Source organism: Sceloporus undulatus, chromosome 7, assembly GCF_019175285.1.
Source record: "Sceloporus undulatus isolate JIND9_A2432 ecotype Alabama chromosome 7, SceUnd_v1.1, whole genome shotgun sequence".
In the NCBI taxonomy this organism is placed as follows: Eukaryota; Metazoa; Chordata; class Lepidosauria; order Squamata; family Phrynosomatidae; genus Sceloporus; species Sceloporus undulatus.
The window spans coordinates 21,076,001-21,092,410 of NC_056528.1; the positions used below are offsets into that span (position 1 = coordinate 21,076,001).

A 16,410-nucleotide genomic window follows, 5' to 3' on the forward strand; every position below is an offset into this window, starting at 1 on the left:
ATTCCTTCACCCTTTGTTACAGAAGCCATTTCAACCGATGGTGCACTGCTATGGCTCAATTAACAGAAAAAGCAACTTTCCATGAATGCCAGCGATAAGGAGCAGCCTGTCAGCTCATTTCATGCCGGGGCAGAGTGGCAGTAAACCCTTCTCAAAATGAAACCCCATTGTCATCTCCGACAGGTCTTGGCAAATCATTATTTGTCTAATCTCCATGGAGGCAAAAGAAAAACACTCTGGGGTGAAATATTAGACTAGGCTTGGCAAAAGAATCCAGCAGAGTAATAGTGCTGGCAACCAACCCACCCGAACCGTTATTTATTTAGAAATGCAGCCCTCCCCAACCTTCTTTGCTTTGTCAACCTTAGCCATAGATTACAGTTACATTGCAGCAACACTGAAATCTCTAGTACACACATGTGGGAGACCAGCTGTGATAGAAACCTCAATCCATCCAATCTTGGCAAAGATTCTGTTCTGGATTTTAACATCTAGAATCCCCCATTGGGCCTGTTGGTTGACGGATTTAGGGAAATACAGCATCTTAAGAGCTGGAAAAGGGCACAAAGGCTATCTATTCTAACTCCCCACCATGCAGGAGTACATCACTAGACCACACCTGAAAGATGCCCATCCAACCTCCATTTAAAGACATCCAAAGATGGAGAGCCCACCACCCACCAATACCATCTATTGCACTGTTGAACATCTCGAAGTCAGTAAGTTCTTCCTAATGTTTAGGCAGAATTTATTTTCTTTAGTAGCTGTAGTGGAGTTGTAGTTGAAAAAAAGAAGACCATGACACTTTTGAAAGTTTTCTATGTTCACATTTGAGACGTGCTGTGCAGAGAGTGCTGAGGATACTGTGGACGGCCAAAAAGACAAACAAATGGGTCCTTGAACAGATCGAGCCTGAAATTTCCCGGGAGGCAAAGATGACTAAACTTTGGCCGCATCATGAGAAGGCATGAATCCTTGGAAAATACAATAATGTTAGGAATGGTGGAGGGAAGTACAAAGAGAGAAAGACCACATGCTAGATGGACAGCCACAGTTAAGGAGGTCACAGGTATGAATCTGCAAGAACCTAGAAGAATAGTGGAGGACAGGTGGTCTTGGAGATGTCTCATCCATAGGGTCGCCATGAGTCGAGATTGACTCAAGGGTGGTTAAAAACAACAACAATGTTCATATCCTGACTGTCATCCACCACCTTCAGGATATCTGATTCATACAACATCCTGAGCAATACTTTTCCACAGGTCAGCCACTGCCGAGAAGCATCGTTTCTGCCATGTCCATCCACAATGGATTGGAAACAGTCACACTTACTGTGTGCAACTGCACATCCTTGTAACACCTCCTCTGAAGGAAACAGTGGCAAAGAGCCCCAGTTTCTTTGTACAAGCCAAATTACAGCAAATGTGAAAGGTACGTGTGTGTATTCATAGATATCAGCTCTCCCTGACCTAGTATTCTTTCAATGTTACTCATTCCTAAGCATTGTCCATTATAGCTGGGGCCGAAAAGGGTAGTTCTTCCTAATGTTTAGACTGAATTTCTTTTCTTTAGTTGCTGTAGTGGAGTTGTAGTTGAAAAAAGAAGACCATGACACTTTTGAAAGCCTTCTATGTTCATTTAAGAAAATGGATAAAAGGAGAATAAATTCATTTGAGATGTGCTGCTGCAGAAGAGTGCTGGAATCTGGAATACGCTGCCTTTCACTGTGGAGTCTACTTCTTTTGCAGGTTTTTAAGCAGAGCCTGGATGGCCATCTGTCTGGGGTGCTTTGACTATGTGTTCCTGCATGGCAGAATGAGGTTGAACTGGATGGCCCTTGGGGTCTCTTCCAACTCTATGATTCTATATTCTGCACCCACCTTCTAGCTAAAAGCAAGTAGGGTAGGTTCCTTGTTCTGTCTCCCTGAGTAGTTGAGAAGAAATAACCCCTTTATTTCACCTTGATCTGGGAATAGCTTTTACTAAGATTTCTGTCTTACTTTCAAACCAGGAAAATACATTCTGTGTGTGTCTGAATGATGAACTAAATAATTTGCCTGCTTGCTTTCAGAAAACAAATACTTCAGAGCTAGTGTAGGCATTGTTGGTGTAACAGATATTTATTTTAATTGCATTGTTAAATTCCAAATGTCACTTTGTCTCTTTTTGACTCTTTGAACACTTCAATGACTGGGTGCTTCCTTGACATGTAACTATTGTTTTGAGCTGAGTCACTTGGCTTTATCACCAAAAGCAGTATTATTATTGCTGCTGTTGTTGTTGTTTATTATTAACCTCATCATCAAGCTTTATAAATCGACTTGATTTCATTTGCTACAGATTGGAGATGTATTTGTTGATGAGAGAAACAAGCCACTGACTTGCACTTAGAACAAAAGGAGCAGTAACTGCAACGAAGAAGCACGGCATAATGTTTTATTTTTATACATTCCATGCCTGAGGCATAGTACTGAAATCAGATTTTGGGGATATACTCTCGGTGGCCCTAGATGAAATTAAATCCTGATTATAGGGCACTGAAGGACAGAGGGCTGGCTATATTTCATGATTCTGTGACTATCGGGCAAATCTGATGCTGAGGGCATCGGACTATTTGCTGGAGAGGGCTTATAGGCCATCTAGTCTGGTGGTGATCCTTTGGAATGGCATTTGCCTGCATTAATAGAATCATAGTTTTCAAGACAAGGATAATATTTGTCTCACTATGTTCTGGGCTAGTCAGGAATCATCTGCAGAACTGCGTTCGGTTCTGAGCACATTTTAAGAAGGATATAGACAAGTTGGTGAGGGTTCAGAGAAGGGCAACAAGGATGATAAGATGGAAGAAGGGAAGGGTAAAAAGTAAAGTGGCAGCACCTTTAAGACCGACTGTTTTTTATTTTCAAATGACTTTTTGAGGCTATAAACCCACGTCTTCAGTACAGGTACAGAAGGATGTTAAAGCCTCAGGTATAAAGCATATTTATACAGTTGTGGGAGTGTGGTAGAATGTAACAGGATCCAGAAAGATGCAATGCATGTCTGGTGCACTAAATTTTTAAAGGGCTGCGTAATGTGATACAGGTCTTTCAGATCTGTACAGTGGTCATTTGGTACTGACGTGTGAAAGCAATAAATCTGCTTGCCAAAAGTCACTTTCCCAGGGTTCAAAACCCTCTCTGAATAGATTGCTTTTGTTATATGTACAATAGCAAGGACTGAAGAAACTTGATAAGAAGACCCCAAGACAGGTTCACTTTAGGGTCACCCTAAGTTGGAAATGACTTGAAGGCACACGACAACAACGAAGTCTCCTGAGCCACAACTTCTTGCCTGCAAACTCCCACTTCCACAAACACCAGCAGATCTTTCAAAGTCAAGGGTGCAACCCACATCACAATCGCTCCCTATTTTTTGGCAAGGTGGGGTAGCTACCTCAGGCACTAAATCTGGGATGTCATAAAAAGGCAGCAAAATGTTGGTTACTTCATTTATTGTTGCTGGATGGCATTCTGTTCAGCAATTATGCAATTGCAAACTGGACTTACGATGTCATAATGTTGGTGTTACATTTGCTCATTCACGACAGCAAAAAACGACCCCCAAAACCAACCTTTTCATCCAGCCAGTACCTCAACCAAAGGGTTTCTACAGAAGGGGGTGCTTGGAAATGACTGCAGCCCTCTCCCAGTTTCACTCAACAACCAGGAGAGATTGCATATGTCATTTCACAGGGCTCCAACCTGCAGTTCCTTGGAAACCTTCAGTTGGGATGCTGGATGAAAAGTACAAGAGTGGAGCTCCGTCATTACAGTTAAAATTGATGATACAAGATCTTACTTATCATGATTTTAATTAACAAGAAAAGAAGGATGTGTGGGCTTTCTTTTTTTTTTTAATCTCAGGTATCCAAATAACTTGGCTGTGTTTGGGTACTAAACACTTTTGCCTCAGGTGGCACAATGTCTTAGGCTGGCTTTTGCACACTGCCTGATACTTAAGGAAGGAGCAACTGGAGCCAGATCAGTGACTAGCACAGGTTATAGACTACAAGTTATCTTTGACTTTTTCCCTTTTAAAAGCTTCAGGTGGAGCTTTTCCTTAGTGCCAAAACTCAAGTGCATCGCAAGTAATAAAAAGCAAGTGCTTCTATCAGGCGTGAGCTATAGGCAGCCACCCAAAGTCAGCCAAGAGCCAGAAAGTAGAGGCCATAGAGCCAAAGAACAAGTTGAGGAGCCGGGGACGAAACACAAGGCAGGACCAAAGAAGCAAGATGAGGAACATGAGAGCTAAGGAAGATTTTGGCGGCTCAGACAATGCCCAACTCAGACACAAAGACCTCCGACAGTACTTCCTGTAGGAAGGCTAAGTTTCAAAACACACTGCAGAAATAATCCAGTTTGAGACCACTTTAACTGCCCTGGCTCAGTGCGAGGGAATCCTGGATATTGTAGTTTATTGTGACACCAGAGCTCTCTGACAGAGAAGGTTAAAATGATTTCAGCCGGGGCAGCAAAAGTGGCCTCAAACCGGATTCTTTCTGCAGTGTGTTTCGGAGACCCAGTTCAAATGCCTTTTATAACTAGAATTCCCAGATCGCAAGGCCTGGATTCTGCTCTCCTGTTTGGGGGTTTTGTGGGGGAGGAATCTCTGGGCAAGAGCACTGCCTTAGCAAATATATCCAGATGTCGCAGGACTAAAATTCCCATCAGCATGGACCAAGAAGGGAGACTGCCCTGGGCAGATCCTGCAGCCCATTGCCCTGTGGTTCATCATACAGGTAAGGCTACCAGTTCAGAGAGAGAACATATTTTTCAGTATGGAAATTAGGAGAGAAATCTTAGCTAGAAGAGACATCCCCAGAGCAAAGTAAAACAAGGGGATTATTCCTTCTCACTTACTCAAGGAGAAAGGATAAAGAACCTTTAATCTAGCCTACTTGCTCCTATCCAGAAGGTGGATCCAGAGCAGAAGAGAAGGTATGTCTTGGTGCTACAACAGCTGGGAGGGAAGGAGAAGTTAAGAGACTCTCTGGAGACAGCCTTTCTCAACCTTTTTGCCTGGAGGAGCCCCTGAAATAATTTTCAGGTTTCAGGGAACACCTGCCTAAACATTATTGTATCAATAGCTAAGAAATATAATAAAAAAATAACAAAAATTAATGATGTCTCACTGAACCCCTCACAAAGTCTTAGGTTTCTCAAAGTCTTAGGGTTGAGAAATCTTGCTCTGGGGAGTCTTTGCAAATTGCAGTGAGAAATGCACAAAGTCTTGCAAACTGCATTTAATCATTGACCCGTAAATTTGCACACAGTCTGTTCCACTTGCCTATAGCTAAGCCCTCCCAAATCTGGAGAATTTGAACTCTGGTCTCCTGCCTAGAATTGACCCATGAAACCTGAAGACTCAGCACCAAGCCCTGAGATCTGGCAACTGCACACACAGAACATCTGGAAGTCCAAAACAGCCCAGTTATGGCTCTGGCAGGTTTGGACAGAGCTTCATTGTCCTACACTGTGTTGTGAACCTAACCACCTCCATTTGGTAATGGCCAGGGACAGGACGTCGTCCAGAACAAAAGTGATACCTTCTAGACTGGTTCAGTACCCACCATGGAAGAAGACACACATGCAACACAAAACACATAACACAGACTGACCAACTGACCTACCTATCCATACCTATGGGCAACAGATGGTAAGTGACCCACCACATTTCCATGGCAATCCTGACCCTCCTGACTGTAATGAGTGGAGGATTGTGGGAGATAGATTCCAAAAATGTAACTTTCCCAAGCCCTGGCCCAGGCCATACTACCGAACACTGTGTAAGTACATAGTTTCTCTGATGAACAGTCAAGGGAATGAGAAAATGCAAAGCTCATGAACTCAGAGAGGCACCCTAATTGCAGGAATGTCTTTTCTCAAGCATCCACTGGGGAATTATTATTATTGTTAATCTCATTTATATGCTGCCTTTTGCCCAGAACCAGAGTTTAGTAATTCAAACAAACGGAATGCAGTTAAAACACACAAAAGGTCAACATTGAAATGGAATCAAACTATCAACAATATTAAGAACAATGTAAAACACACAATTAGGAATATTAAAAAGGAAACTACAATTGAAAATGATACAATTATAAACAATATTCAGATCCCTTTCAGTTCTCAAAGAGCTGCTGGAATCAACAAACCTTTGCCTGCTAATGGAAAGTGAGCGGAACAGATTGCCTTGGATGGAAGTGGACCCTCTTTCTTTGGAGATCTTTAAACACAGGTTGGATGGGAATCTCTTGGGAGTGCTTCAGTCGTGTCTGCCTACATGGCCAAGGGTTGGATTAGATGTCCCTTTCAGTCTCTTCCAACTCCTCTAGCAAGGAGGGACCATTTTAACCTTGCTAGGATGCAGGTTTCAGAGTCTTGGGACACCCAACAAGCAGGTCTTATCTCACATCCCCACCAGATGTGCCTGTAAAAGTGGAGGATAAGAGAAAATGATCTCTCCTGAGGAACTCAGGGCCTGGATAATCTCCTACGGGGGAGACGGGGGGCTGGCATCCTATTAGTGACAATACACCTGCATAAGTCAAGCTATACACGCAGAGGAAATCTTTTGCCATAGTGCAGCAGACATATTCTGCTGAGAGTGGTAAAAGTGGAGTTGTGCCTACGGCAAAGCTGTACATTGTGGTTTTGCATTGCTCAGTGGCACTCAGTCACTGACATGTGTTGCACAATGTTGCTATTATTCATTGAAGTTGCGTAGTGCTAGCCTAGCGTATCTGTGCATGCAGATATTTATACTGCCCCGAGGGAACGTTGGATTGCAGCCATGGCCTGTCAAAAGGGGAGAGAGGCTGTCATTTGGGCACAGGGTGAAGCTAGTCTGCACATCTCTCTCCGGTACAAATTCTTTAAATGCATGGACTTGGGTAGTATGTGTCTACTTGTTGTTCTTAACTGCCCTTGAGTTGGTCCCGATTCATAGTAACCCCATGGATGAGATACCTCTGAAACCCCCTATCTGTTTAGGTTCTGTATATTCAGACCCGTGACCTCCCTAATAAAGTCTATCCATCTGGTGTGCAGATTTCTTCTCTTTCTACTGCCTTCTACCTTTCCAAGCATTATCCTCATTTCTAATGACTCCTGCCTTCTCATGATGCAGCCAAAGTACAACAGCCTCAGTTTCATCATCTCGGCTTCCAGTGATATTTAGGCTTGATCTATTCAAAGACCCATTTCTTTTTCTTTTTGGCCATCCACTGTATCCTCAGCACTCTCCTCCAGCACCACATCTCAAATGAGTTGATTTTCTTCCTGTCTGCTTACTTCACTGTCCAGCTGTCTCATCTGTACTTGGTAACGGGGAACACAATGCCTTGTACATTTCTAACTTTAGTGCTCAGTTGTATATCTATAGGGATGCAGTGGCTTAGTGATTAAGACACCAATTCAGAAAATTGGGTGATCGGAAGGTTGGCAGTTCGAGGCCCAGGTGCCACATGATGGAGTGAGCTCCTGTCACTAGTCCCAGCTTCTGCCAACCTAGCAGTTCAAAATCATGCAAATGCAAGTAGATAAATAGGTACCACTTTGGTGGGAAGGTAAACAGTGTTTAGTGAAGTCATGAACAGCCAACACTGGCTCTTCAGCTTATTAACAGAAATGAGCACCATCCCCTACAGTCGGTTACGACTAGACATTCATGTCATGAGATTACCTTTACCTTTTGTATATCCTTACACTTCAGGTTCTTGTCTAGTTCCTCCATGGCTGCCCCTCCCATTCCTGGGCTTCTTATTTCTTGACCGCAGTCTCCATTTTGATCAATGTATCTACACCTCTTCCAAAAAGGTTTTGTTTTCAGATCAGGTATATAGCGATGTATGGATGTGGAGATGGTGAACAAAGAGTAAAGCCATTCTTCTCTCTCCCTGCCCCACAAATCCCTTCCCTTCTTTGCCCATCAGATGGGAAGACAGGTTTGCATCTCATTCTAGGCTAAAGATACGTTCTAATTAAAAGTTGGGGTGGGGTGAGGGACTACAACTCCCTCAATACTCCAACAAGCATGGGTAGCAGTTGTTCAAATTAAGAACTTCTCTAAAGTCTGATTTTTTAAAACAGCAACAACAACCACAGATTTCTATGTTGCCAGCATTCAGAGGAATGGCCATGTCAATGTTGCGGCCAGCTCACCCAAAAAGTGGGCTGACTAAAATGTATCCCATCACATCTTTGTTAATTCTTGCTGTTATTTCAGTAATACTCTCTGTTATTTCAGAGTTGTTTTGCCTCTGATTCGGAGACCAGGGAAGGGGAGTACTATGAAAAGATGATCAATAAAGTCAAAACGGTAATGCATTAATGAAATGCAATACAATCCTGTTCTGCAACTGGAAAGAAAGCAATGCTAAGGATAAGCGTACACAGAATCATAGCGTTGGAAGGGATTCAGAGAGCCATCTAATCCACACCATCTTTCAATGTATCCCATAACAAGTGGCCATTCAACCTCTGTTTAAAGACTTTCAAGAAAGGGACATCAATCACCTTCTAAGACAGTCTGTTCCACATTAAACAGCTCTTACCAGAAGGAAATTCTTCCCAATGTTCGGTCTGAATCTCTTTTCTTGTAATTTGAGTCCAGTTGTTTGTGTCTTGCCCTCTGAAGCAGTAGAAAACAAGCTTGCTCCATCTTCTACATGACAGGTCATCTGATATTTAAAGACAGCAATCATATCACTTCTCAGTCTTCTCATCTCCAGGCTAAACATAAATATCCTATTGTTTCTAGGTAGCCAGGATGATAACCTTGGAGATTTGAGAGGTTTTATTAGACAGCCAGCATGATGTTGTGCTTTGAGCATTGACGACAACTCTGGAAACCAGGGTTCAAATCTCAGCTAAGCCATGGAAACCCACTGTGTGACTTTGGACAAATTACAGTCTCAGCCTCAGAGGATGGCAATGGCAAATCCCCTCTGAAGAAAATTGCCAACCCTGTGATAGGTTAGCCTTCCATAAATTGGAAACGGCTTGAAGGCACACATCATACACACATTATTTTTATATTATTTGCAATGTTCTTTTAATATAAGTGGAAGAGGTGCACACAAGCAAGCAAATGAAAGTATCTAGCAATTCCCATCAGGGACTTAGGCAGTAAGGCTTGGGTAACTTACCCTTTGTACCATGGAGTGAACTTGCAGACATGTGCAGTTACTGGCCTTGTCTTTATGATACGGCAGCATCACCCACATAATGGTCAGACAGAGTACTGCAGCTCCTCAACTTGGCTAAACCAGGTGATTTGAGGAATTACAGAATCTTAGAGCTGGAAGGAACTGCAAGGGCCATGGAGTCCAACCCCCAGCCATGCAGGAATTCACAGCTAAAGCACTTCTGAGAGATAGCCATCAATCTCTGTTTAAAGGCCTCCAGGAAAGAGAGTCTCTTACCTCTCAAGGCAGTCTCTATTCCATTGTTAAGCAGTCTTGCTGTCAAGAAGTTCTTCTTCCCAGTGTTTAAGTGGAATCTATTTTCTTGTCATTTGAATCTGGTGATCCATGTTCTAGTCTCTGAAGCAGAGGAGAACAAGCCTGCTGCACCTTCTACATGGCATCCCTTCAGATATTTAAAGATGGATATCATATCACCTCTCCATCTTCTGTTCTGCAAGCTAAACATACACAACTCCCATGAGCCTTTCCCGATACAGCTTGGTTTCTAGACCCTTGATCAGTCAATCTCAGCTTTGTATAACTGCCCCAGAGAAGGCAAAAAAGAATCCAGCCTTCAAGAATGGGGTACCTTCCAGATGTTTCTGAATTTCGTCTCCCATAAATTCTTAACCACTGGCCACAGTGGCTTGGGCTGTTCGGAATGATGAGACCCTAACTGACACTACTGGCTGGCACCAGGTTGCAAAAGGTTGGCTAACCACTCTGCAGCCACATCTCCAACCTTGACTCCGATTTGCTCAATGACCACTTGTTCTGCTTATATCCCACTTGACCACTACCTCTGTAAAAACATACAATTTGTAAGCCGCTCTGGCAGAAGAGCTGGGTATAAAAACTTGGAATGAATGTACTGCAGAAAATACAGAAACACTGTACAGAAAAACAGAAAACTACCCCCTACTTTTTGGATTTATTATTGCAAGATGAGGGCCAAATGATGGTATCTGAGAAGAATTTATGTACTAAGTTTAGGAAAGCCTGCAAAAAAGGGGGTGCATACTGGGAAGGGCAGATTGGTTGGATGGCTACCTCTCAAAAGAATTTCAGTTGCGCATTCTTGCATGGCAGGGGGTTAGAGTACGTGGCCTTTGTGGTCCCTTCCAATTCTGTGATTCAGTCCGGAGACGAAAACATGGTTCAATAGATTCGAATTGCAAGCGAAGAGATTCCATCCAAATTTTAGGAAGAACTTGAGGGTAAGGGTTGTTAGACAGTGGAACAGATTGCCTGAACTCTTCTTTTTGAAGATTTTTAACCAGAGGTTGGATGAGCAATGTTTTAGAAGTGCTTTAGCTGTGCATGGTGTGGGTGAGACTAGATGGCCCTTGAAGTGCCTTCAAGCTCTTTGATTCCAAATCAAAGCCACCTCTTTCCAGCGCACAACGTAACAGCATTCCCATAAACTCCATGCCTCCCTGGGTAAGCCAATAACAAAAAAGGGGGAAAAGAACAGAGGATGAAGAATGGATCCTACTGGGAGAGCACATTTTCTTTCCTAGGGAAAGGAGGATGCACAATTAAATGTCGAGGGACATATACCCTTCAGCAGCCATTTGAAAAATACATAATCGTCTATTAGCCAGGCCTCTGAAAACAAGCTCATTAAAGCGGCAATGCTTAAAAAACAGAGCGGCTGTATTTGTCAACACATCTCTGGTGCCGCATGGAGCAGAGGCTGGACTTTAACAGGCTGAGGCAGGAAAGGAGAAAGGAAAAGGTTGTCTCTTAGAGACAACAACCCTGCGGAAATGGGTCTCAGGACTTGCACTGAGGAAGATAGCCATGAGGAAAGCGGCTGCTTGGTTGCGGTAGGCTGCCCTCAAATAGGAACAAAATGCTAAGCAGAGGGCACAGGGTTCAGGTCAAATGAAAGAGTTATGAATCAAAAGACCCTGAACTTGGATCAGTCCAAAGGTTTAAATAGCCAAGACTCCATTTCCACAACAGCAAAAGAGATACTCTGAGAAGCCCAAAGACAGGAGATGAGGACAACATGTTCTTCAGCAACTAGTATTTACTAAGGCATTATTTTACCTTAGGATACCTTAGTTCGGTCAGGTAAAATAAGTCAAGGGGCTCCTGCACTTTTGCAGGCAACCCTGGAAACTCTTCATTGTTGTTGTTAACCCTAGTTATTGTTGTTAACTAACCTTGAGTGAACCTTGACTTTGAGACATCTCCAAGACCTCTTATCCTTAAACACTCTGCTCAAGTTTTGCAAATTCAGGCCCATCACCTCCCTGACTGGCGCCCAGAACTGGACACAGGATGCCAGGTGAGGCCTGACCAAAGCAGAATAGAGTGGCACAATTATTCCCCTTGATTTAGACACTATACTTCTATAGATGCAGCTTAGAATCACATTGGCTTTTTTAGCTGCCACATCACACTGTTGACTCATGTTCGGCTTGTGATCTACTAGGACTCCTAGAGATCCCTTTGACAAGTAGTCTCCTTAAGCCAAGTGTCCCCCATCCTGTATCTATACATTTCATTTTTTCTGTCTAAGTGCAGTAACTTACATTTCTGCATACATATACTTGAGAGCAATGTAAGTAATATTTAGCAAAATGTCATAACTTAAAGGAAAATAACAAGGTACATCTTCCAGCTGTTGTTATTGTGTGCCTTCAAGTCATTTCCGACTTATGGTGACTGTAAGACAACTTCTTGGCAAGATCAGTTCAGAGGGGGTTTGCCATTGCCTTCCTCTGAGGTTGAGAGAGTGTGACTTGCCCAAGGTCATTCAGTGGGTTTCATGGCTGAGCTGGGAATCGAACCTTGGTCTCCAGAGTCATAGTCCAACACTAAAACCAAGATGCCACACCTAAATGTCAGTTCCCTGGTGGATGCTGAGTGAATGAGATGCTAAAGGGATTCGGTTCTATTTTAAAACCTGCCCTGCCTCCAAGATCATGTGGGTTGGAGGACGAAAGCCACCAGAAATGGGAAAAGCAAGGGATGCTTTGGACTCCCTAATTACTGGGTTTATTTTATTCCATCCACCAGGAAGTTAAACAGAAACAGCAGCAGTGCTGGCGGAAGGCGGAAAGCAAAGAGGGAAAAATGCTGAGCCCCAAAACACAGCAAATGAGCAAAGGGCATTCATTATAAGTATGGGAGTTTATAGAAATAATAATGTTAGTTCCACATGTATGAATTGGATAAAAGAATGGTTGACATGCTTATCAAATTTGCAGATGACACCAAATTAGGAGGAGTAGCTAATACCACAAAAGAGAGGATCAAAATTCAAAATGACCTTAATAGATTAGAAAGCTGGGCCAAAGCAAACAAAATGAATTTCAACATGGTGGGGAGTTGGATTGGAAGGCCCTTGGCGTCTCTTCCAACTCTTTGATTTTATGATAATAGGATGCCCTTCCCCAAAGATCTTAAAAGTTGGTCAGGTTCATACAAGATGATACAGCCTTTCAGATAGTCTGGACTCACACCATATAGGGCTTTAAAGATCATAGCTAGTATTTGAATTGTGCCCGGAAATGGACCAGTAGCACTGAAGTCGCTGCAATATGGGAGTTATGTCTTTCCTATAACCAGTCCAGAAGCAGCATTTTGGACCCGTTGCAGTTTCTGAACAGTTTCCAAACAGTTTCCAAAGGCAGTCACACATAGAGTGCATTTCAGTTTTCCAGGAATGGCAAAAACGTTTTCACCTCCAAAGCAACAGGAGTTTTATGATGGTGAGTAAACAGGCTAGATAAGAAGAGACAAGAATGCTTTGTGCATAGCACTGAAAGCAAGTCAACTGCTGGAAAGGGGAAATCCCTTCCTCTGTACCTAAGATAGCAATGCCTGCCTCTGCCAGCCCCTAACAGGCTAGTAAAAAAGGAACCAGCTGGCATACACATATTAAAAGGCCATCTTATACAACAATCCTGTAAGGTGGGTCAGTATTTTACACCTCTCTGGCATGTGAGGAGTGGAGGAAAGAAACAAGTGTCTGTATGTATGCCTCCAAATTGCTTATGACGATCCCATGAATTTCACAGTGGTTTTTTGTGTGTGTGTTGTGTGCCTTCAAGTTGTTTCCAATTTATGGCAACCCTATCATGGGGTTTTCTTGGCAAGTTTTGTTCAGAGGAGGTTTGCCATTGCTTTCCCCTTGGGCTGAGAATATGTGACTAGTCAAAGGTCACCCAGTGGGTATCAAGCCCTGGTCTCCAGAATCATCATCCAACGCTCAAACTGCTATACCATGCTAGCATTTTCTTAGCATTGTCTTAGGCAAGGAATGCTCAGAGGTGGTTTTGCCAGTTCCTTCCCCTGAAATAGAGCCTACAGCACCTGGGATTCCTTGGTGGTCTCCCATCCAAAGACTAACCAGGGCCTAGCTTTCCAAATCAGATGGGATCTGGTGCCAAGCTAATACTGTCTTTTCAATAGCCACCTAGCAAGTTGATGCTCTCAAATGAAAACTTGGTTCTCAAATGGCTCAGCAACAGATCTTCTTACGGCCTCACGCTCACCTTTTGCACTGTAAATGCCCCAGAACCAGACACTCTCTTTGGTATCGAACACACACACACACCGAACAAAGCAGCTAAAGCCTCAACAGATGTTTGAGCTAATACTTTTCATTAAGTTCCCTATCTTCGTTCTCTCCAGAATCATTAAGCAATCGTTTGCAGCTTATGTCCGCACACCTTCATTTTCCAATACTGTACGTTGCTGGTGGTGCAAGAAATGCATATGCATAGATCTGTTGCCTCTGGGATGAAGTGAGGCTTGGAGAGAAAATGTGGAGGATTTAAAAAATAAGAATGCAAGCGCCAGAAGGGAAGGCACAAAAAGGGAGGAACTGAAAATCACCCAAAATTATCTTTACAATTTCAATTCTATATATAATTGAAATTCTAAACTCAATTTTTGGACATCTTGTAAAGCCAAAGGGAGGAAATCAAGCAAAAAGACACTGTACCAAGTCAACCCATCATCATCATCATCATCATCATCATCATCATCATCATCATCCTTCTGCCTTTTCCTCAAAATTTGGACTCAAGGCAGCTTACATTTTAAAACAAGAATACAGCCAAAACCAAGCTAAAAACAAGAATACGGCTAAACACATACAAAGAATGAATAATAAAATGAAATTAAACTAGTCACAATATTAGAACTATTTAAATCTATACTTAAAATGCAATTAAAACAGTTCAATTTAAGTCAATACAGTACCCTCTTAAAAACCCATTCTTTAAAAAATCCTTTCTGCTTTAAAACCCTGTTGGAATAATAGCAATTGCAGTAGCCTTTACATTTCTATACTGCTTCATAATGAACTTAGCACTCTCTAGGTTTACAATCTGTAAACCAATTGCCTCCAACAAGCTGGGTATTCATTTTACCATTCTACAAATGGATGGAAGGCTGAGTCAACCTTGGGACTCTAATTATGTGTAATTAGTACTACACTTCCCATCATTCCCCTTCCACTTTAACAATGTGTTCTTTCATAACTATTTATACATGACAGAAAATGACAGATTCTGACATCTATAACTAATCCAATATAACAACTAATCAAACATATTTACACATGACAGAAAATCCCAGATTGAGGCACCCAGGGTTATCTAGACTTTCTTGTTTTTGCAATGCGACTATGCAGATAATCTTACTCACGCATTCCTGATTTCTTGATCACACCACTTTTCTATTGGAACCGCATCTCTGCACATCTGTGAGTCTTGTCGCACATGTATCAGCACTGCAAATAAAGATGGGAGTCGATGATGCAGATGTATTCAAAACATGTTCAAGACACGCAAGGTTTATTCAGAGGACGAAAATAATCCAGGATGAATCCAGGTTGAATCTCTGTTGTTCACACACATCCCGAATACACCAGATTAAGTTTGGGGTGGGCTGCCAAAAACCCATTTGTAATCTATGATAATCGAATTCGAGTCCCCCCCCCTCAAGTTTTTTAAAAAGAACCACATTGTTGGGAGTGTGAATAACCAATGCAAACAGATCCAAACAGACCCAGGATAAAACTCTGCATGCTTTGAATGTGTTCCAAATGCATTCACATTGTCGACGCCATCTTTATTTGACGCTCGCATGTGTGAGCAATGGCACTTGCAGAAATGTGCATCTAGGTGGTTCCATAGTGTGAATAACAAACCCCTAATTCATGAGTGAAATTATTTGATTTATTCACTTGAACAACAGAGATTCAATTCATGTTCTACTGGGATTATTTGCACCATCTGAATAACCCTCCAGTTAACACTGTGGCTGCAGTTCTTTGGATCATTTGAAATTTCCAAGCATTCTTCCTTGGCAGCCCCATGTTCAGTGTGTCACAGTAGTCCAAATGGGATAACATCCCTCATGCATTCCAGGTTTGTTATTCACACTATGGAACCACATCTCTGCAAGTTCGGTCACTCACATGTACCATTTGAAACATGTGCATTTGAAACATGTTCAAGGCATACTGAGTTTAATCCTGGGTCTATTTGCACCGGTTATTCACATTGCTGATGATATGAATCCTTTTTTTAAAAATCCAGTATTGATTATCCTAGGTTAAATAATACAGTACTGTATTTAGTATTTTTGGCAGCGCCTCCAAAAACTGAATCGCTGCCTTTGGGATGCATGTGAACAACGGAGATCCAACCCAGATTCATCCTGGATTATTTTCACTGCGGTTGTTCAGATGTCAGGTTTTTTAGCACAACAAAGTGAATCATGTGAAGCCAAAGGCTTTCGTGGCCGGCATCCATAGGGGTTTTTTTTTGTGGGTTTTGAACCCTCAAGATCCACAAACAGCTGGACATTGGTGCCACAACCAACTACCATTCCCAGAATGCCATAGCATGGAGCCCTGCAGTTCAAGGGGTGCCAACCCAGATGATGGCTGCATGCTTAGCCCTTGCAAGCTCCTGCTTGGGACCCTGGACTGAGGCTCTAAATGGGAACCGGTGCCCAGGAGCTGCAAGGGCCTCTCTCCTCCTCCGCCTGGGAATGCGAGGGAAAGGAGGACCCCGGAGGAGGAGGAGGAGAGGGGCCACGTGGAGCCTCCCTGCCTGCCTCCCTCCCTGGGTCTCTCTTCTCTTCTCCAGGGCGCCTGGGCTGCTACTCACCGCCTGGAAAGGGATGGAGGGATGCGAGGAGGAAGGAAG

At 42.9% G+C, this 16,410-nt stretch overlaps 1 long non-coding RNA gene across 1 annotated transcript in view; it reads right to left on the reverse strand.

Moving 5' to 3' along the window:
- LOC121935980 overlaps positions 1 to 16,410 on the reverse strand; it is a 22,464-nt gene extending 6,054 nt beyond the window's left edge. Inside the window, exons 1-2 of the long non-coding RNA XR_006104901.1 lie at positions 16,372 to 16,410; positions 14,900 to 14,984 (exon numbers count right to left, since the gene is read on the reverse strand). This is a non-coding gene — a long non-coding RNA (uncharacterized LOC121935980). The remainder of the gene's footprint in view (positions 1 to 14,899; positions 14,985 to 16,371) is intronic.